The following is a 6,096-nucleotide window of genomic DNA, read 5'->3' on the forward strand; positions in this document are numbered from 1 at the left end:
ACATCTGATGCTGTATCTATTTGCAATTTAGATGAATGCCCATTAATGTTAACAGTAATAAATTTTCTCTGACTTGGTTATGAGCTTTGACACGAAGATACTAAGCTCAATGAATTGGTGCGGGATCTAGGAAGGGTCCTTTTGGTATTTCTGGATTGACTTGGAGTCTTCTTCCTCAGACAGAAACCATCCTTATGACCAATAACCTTACACTTCTTGCATCGATGTTGATTAAATGGGCAGTTTCGAACGTAGTGCCATGCACCACATTGCCAGCAAGGAGCAGGAGGAGTTGCTTTAGTCTGTCGTCTCGAGCTGGAGTGAGATGGACTGGATGAAGCGGGGACGTGTTTGTTTTTGTGAGGTGTCTGTTGCACCGCTCGTACTTCAAATCGGCTAGATCCACCACTCTGGACCATAGAAATGTCTCGTTGAAGATTAATGAGACGTTGATATTCATTAGCTATACCACTCAGGGTGTTTCGGCTCTTGATCCAAACGACTTAATAGCCTTGTTCGTAAGTCACTGAACTTTTGGTGTAGTAGGCTGCGAATAAGGATCAGGGCTTTAAACTGATCTCCAGTCAAGGACTTTAACCGGAAGCGTTCGCATTCACGGTTGACGACGCCCACATGCGTAAGAAAATAATCATCTTCGTTCATAGTTAGCTTCAGGCAACGACAACGAGTATTAAACAGTGACTAGTTATCGCCAAAATGTTGGCTTAATGTTTGAATTGTGTCTGCAAATGATCGGTCTCGTGGGTTCAACGGCAGGATCAGATTGCAATACTTGTCCAGCTCATTTGCACCCAGTTTACGAAGTAGCAGCCGCACTTTCCAAGCATCATCTTGATTGGCGAAATCAAATTTAAATAGATCTTCATAACGCCTGAACCACAACTCAAAAGTAACATTAGAATCAGGATCGTAATGAAACTCAGCTATGCTATTTGCGATGCCATCTACCGATGGTGCCGTGGTTGAAATAGACGTGCTTGGCTGTAAAGGAGGTTTAACCTTGGTCTCCATTAACATTTGCATTAATTTCAGCAGCTGCTCAAGTAACAGTTCAAGTTTGGCAGGGTCCATAATTGAAAAACCACCGTCGCCAATTTGTTATGTTTCGTTATTGCATGAATGCTATTACTGATGCGTCTTACTCGAACGAACGAAGGATCAATGATTCAGCGACTCGATAGCTATTCTGGTTCGTTGTCTCCAACTCTGCTAACTCGATCAAGAAGTCTGGGTAAGGTGTAGAAAGTGTATTCTACAGACAACAGCAGATAACCAGTCGAATCAAGCACACAACCAAGCGTATTTATACAATTATTTACAATCGATATTGTCATAGAAAATTTTTAAACATTAATCAACGAGTTCATTAATTGACCTATTTGCGCATTTAATCGATAGTTCATCAATCGACCCCAATAAAAATATCTAACATTTAATCGATAAGATGATCGATAAGATAAATTTTAAAAGTATGAGTTTGGGGATCAATCGTCCTCAACAATATCACACTGCCATAAAGATAACTAATAGTTTAAAGAAGTAAGGACTAATAGCAAATCAAGGGATGTGAGAGGGTATAAAATTGTTGGGAAAAAAGGGTTTTAGGGTAAGAAACTCACAAGACTTTGTAGCCAGATTTTGAGCTCTGTATGATCGGCCTTAGTAGATCAGCATCCATAAGATTAGTGAGTTGTCTGTCTACTTGCAACAGAAAAAAAAGGCATGACACTTAGGAAGAATAGTGTATCTTCAACCATTAGAGAGATTTAGGAACTTTAAGTGAGAGTTAGGAGCATAAGGCAATGATTAATAATCAACGAATAATGGAATAGGGTAAACCATGTGTTCTGTGATTTGGTTATATTCGTATTAATAACAGGGGTTAGTTATATTCTTGTTCTGTCTAGATACTAGGCGGTCAGTAATAAAGTGCCTCGTTGGTGGGCGGGAGTTGAAGGAAATGTTGGAGCTCTTTAGAGTCTGGAAATACGGTAATTAGCTTTTTGAATCTGGTAAACGTATCACAGTTACGGATAGGCATTGGCAGCCTGTTCCACAATAAACTATACCTTACTGTAAAAAACTTACAACGCATTTGTTTTTGGTGTTCTACGGTAAGTAGTGTATATGCGTTGTTTCTAAATCTATAGGCTGGATCGTGGGTCATAGTCGGACAGGAGGTTTGAAAGGAGAGACCATATATTACTTTGTGGAGAATTAAATTGTTCTTTAGCCTACGGTGCCATGAAGGTTCTAAGGAGAGGTGCTTACATCTATCTGTGTAATCGAGATTCGAGTTACACCCTAGCAATTGACGAGTGAAACGTCTTTGAACATCTACTCTTATCTTGTCTGTGATATTCATATTAGAGAAGACAAAAGAGCAGTATTCAAGGGAGGGCCGTACGCATATTTTGTAAAGAGTAAGCTTAGCCTCTGTTGTGAAAAAGTTTCTCATTATAAAACCAATTAGCCGTCTAGATTTAGAAATAATAGAGGAGGTATGTTCTTCAAAGTTCAGGCTTCCTGTGTAATTAGTTCCTAAATCGTGTACTGATTCGAGTGTTTGGACTTTACTTTTATTTAAGTGAAGTTGCGGTTTATAGGGATGCTTTCCAAAGTGCTTGATCCCGCACTTTTTGAGGTTAAATGGTAATTGCCATTTTTCACTCCATATGGTTAAGTTATTGAGGTCCTTTAGGATCTGGGATACACTTCCGCTTAGTGCCTCAGGCTTATAGCTGTATACTATTTTGAGATCATCAGCATATAAGTATGGTTTCCCAAATTCTATGGTGTTACATATATCATTTATATACATAAGAAACAAAAGTGGACCTAATACGCTTCCCTGGATGACTCCACTGGTGATTGGTCTAGGTGACGAGAGACAGTCGTTGTACTTTACCATCTGTTTACGTTCTGTTAAGAACGAAGCAAACCATGAGTACAGTGGTCTGTTTATTCCGAAGGACTTTAGTTTGACGAGTAGCCTTTTGTGTGGGACCTTATCAAAGTCTTTCTTAAAGTCCAAGAATAGGACTGACACAAGGAGTCCGCCGTCTCGTTTTAGAGTTATATCATTCAGGTAGTCTACTAGGCATGTATCGCATGATCTGGACCTAAGAAATCCATGCTGGGAGGTCGAGATGAGATTATTGCCAAGTAGATGTTGGACTACAGCCGCCTTAACTACTTTTTCCATCACTCTGGAGACCACTGAAGTTATGTTTACGGGCCGGTAATTTTCAACGTTTGCTTCAGGTTCTGTTTTTACTTTGGGAATGATATGTGTAGTTTCCCAGGCATTAGGGTAACACGCTGTAGAGAGTGATATCGCGAATAGTTTGAGAAGCAAAACACACATATCATCACCTCCATGTTTTAGCATGCTAGATGGAATACCGTCTGGTCCATCAGTGTAGGAGTGTTTCAATGTACTGATTGCCTTGGAGATATTTTGTACATTGAATTCTACATTAGCAATTTCACAGGGAGGTACTGGGATTGGTTCGGAATCATTAAATGGTTTTTCGTTAGTTAGTGAGAAACAAAAGTGTTCACTAAATAATTCTGTGACAAGTTTGGGATCTTCGTATACTTGTTTGCCTTTAATGAATATACTCCTCTCGATTTAGAACGTTTAAGTTTACTTTGGAGGAGTATGGTGAGTGCAGAGCGATTATTATTAAGTTCAATGGCACGTTTTTCCTGTGTGGCTGCTTTTTGTTTACTTATTGCCTCTGTTCGGACAAGTATTTCTGTCATCGTTACTAAAGAGGAAAAGACATTTAAGTTGTGAAACCGAGTACAATGTCTTTGAAGATGTCTTCATGCACAGACAGTCGTATACAGATCTTTAGCAAACTTAGATTTTCGATATACTAAAGGTGTGATTTTGTTGAAGATATTTATGATGTTGTGATAGAATATATTAGTTATTGTGTTGATATTGGTTACAGTAGAGTAGGTACCCTAATCAGTACTTCTTAGGTAATTTTGGAAGTTCTTCTAATGTGATACTATCTACGAAGTGTTACGGTTTTGCGCTTATCGGTTGTTGTTTTTGTATTAAGGCTACATATGACAATGTTATGATCGTTACCTGGAAACGTTTTTCGAATATACACAGTATTGAGGGTGAGGCCACTGGTAAAAACTATGTTTGCCAGGGCTACTGTCATACTGAGTCCACTGTCCAAGCTCTAGACATTCACTAAATGATTTATAAGGTTTTTTGCACCTTGACTGGAAACCAAGTAATTTCGGGCACGTTGAAGTCACCAGAAATAGGCTTGCCTGTGAGTGGAAGGGATGATGCTAGTGTGAATATCATACCTTCCAAACACACCAAAGTAACACATTTGTGTTCACATGATAGCGTGACTGTAGGACATCGGATAACCACAGTAGAGAAAAAAAGAGGTTAAATATAGCAATTGAAAACTAATTGACGAAGCAGATAAGTGTGTCTAAAGGAGACAGTTATTGAATAAATCGGTAAGGCGGGGTAATAACATTGAGCAAAGGGAAAACAATAAATAATGTATGATTTGTGAAATAAATGAGCGTAATCGCTTCTTATCGTGTCAAGACATCAAATATGTCAGGCAGTGAAGCGCAGTCTGTACAACATACACAGTCATTTATCTTTCAGTTGGAGGAGTTTACTTAAAAGACTTCGGGAGGATGACCTCGGTTCATAAAACCAGTCCGTGAATGCTTTATGCTTTATTCAAGTAACTCAGATCACCAAACAGTATTGTAGATTAGTTTTGATAAAATGTAGGCCTTAAATAAAGTTAGAAACAGTTTAGTAATGAAAGTACTAAAATATCTATTGAGGAATTATTGTATAGAGTAGAGTTTAGCCGCACTGTCCAGTATTTTGCTAACAGTTACCGGAGCTGGAGATTTGTCACTCAGGTGGATGGTTTTCTCTCGGAGAACAAAACGCCGTCAAACGTTACCAGAGACGTAGCCAAAGAAAATACCGAAGAGATTGTGATGGAGTAAGACGTAAGCCGTCCTTTGCATTTTAAGTGCACAGAATCACGTGCCATATCATCTTTCTCATCTGAACATCGAACCGGTTTCCGTGACTCACTTTTCTAATAACAGCGGTTTACTCTTGATCTCAGTAAGCTCTTCACACACTTAGGGCTTTCGCACTGTTTCTTAGCATGTGTTACTTAACACTTCATCACCAATGCTAAACTCTTCAGGTTCTCTCATCCTAATAGCCGTTTTCGTTTTACGAGACATTCTTGGATGATATTTTTACTTGGCGGTTGAGAAACTGGACCCCCAGTGGTTTTTCAAGACAAATGAAGTGAAATGTTAGCGAAAAGCAACTAATAAACATACCGTGAGACTGGAGATTTCTGAAGCTTGATGCACCATATCTGTTAACATAACATCCATTTCGCTTTTCATTATGTGATTTTATTACGAATGATTACATTTATTCCCTGAGAGTATCATGGAACCACGAAAAGTTGTCTACCAAGTCAAGGTGAGTTATGATAAAAGACAGCTAGAAAGTGATTCAAATGTAAGATTACCTAGGTTACATATTCATACCACGATCACTCAACTAGAGTATATGAATACTATCAACATGGAATTCATCATGTCAGTTTTGATCTAAAAGATTTACATATAACGCAAAGCTAACTTTCTATAGAGAGATCTACGAGCTTTTTCTGACTGTCAGTTGTTAAATTAAGTCTGTAAAGAACAATATAGAATACAATAATAAAATACAAGGATCGTATTTAAAATATAAGGCGAATACGCTTCCATGGTTTCAATGTATATTAATTTTTTTTAACGACGCACAGAAGTAGACGAGTAAAAATAAGGTAAAGTACAGAAAGTTGTCAAACCACTTCATGAACCATGCCATGTTATCAGTTAATCAGTGCATGTTAGTCACAATTGATGTTGATGAACCTCAGCAAATCATTCGGCACTCAGTAATCAGTTCTCTAGTGTACAGGCAACGAGACTTGACAGTTGATTTGGGCAACGTTCAGTGATATTTCCCTCACCGCACAAGCGAAATCGATTGTA

Source organism: Schistosoma haematobium, chromosome ZW (genome assembly GCF_000699445.3).
Source record: "Schistosoma haematobium chromosome ZW, whole genome shotgun sequence".
Classification (NCBI taxonomy): Eukaryota; Metazoa; Platyhelminthes; class Trematoda; order Strigeidida; family Schistosomatidae; genus Schistosoma; species Schistosoma haematobium.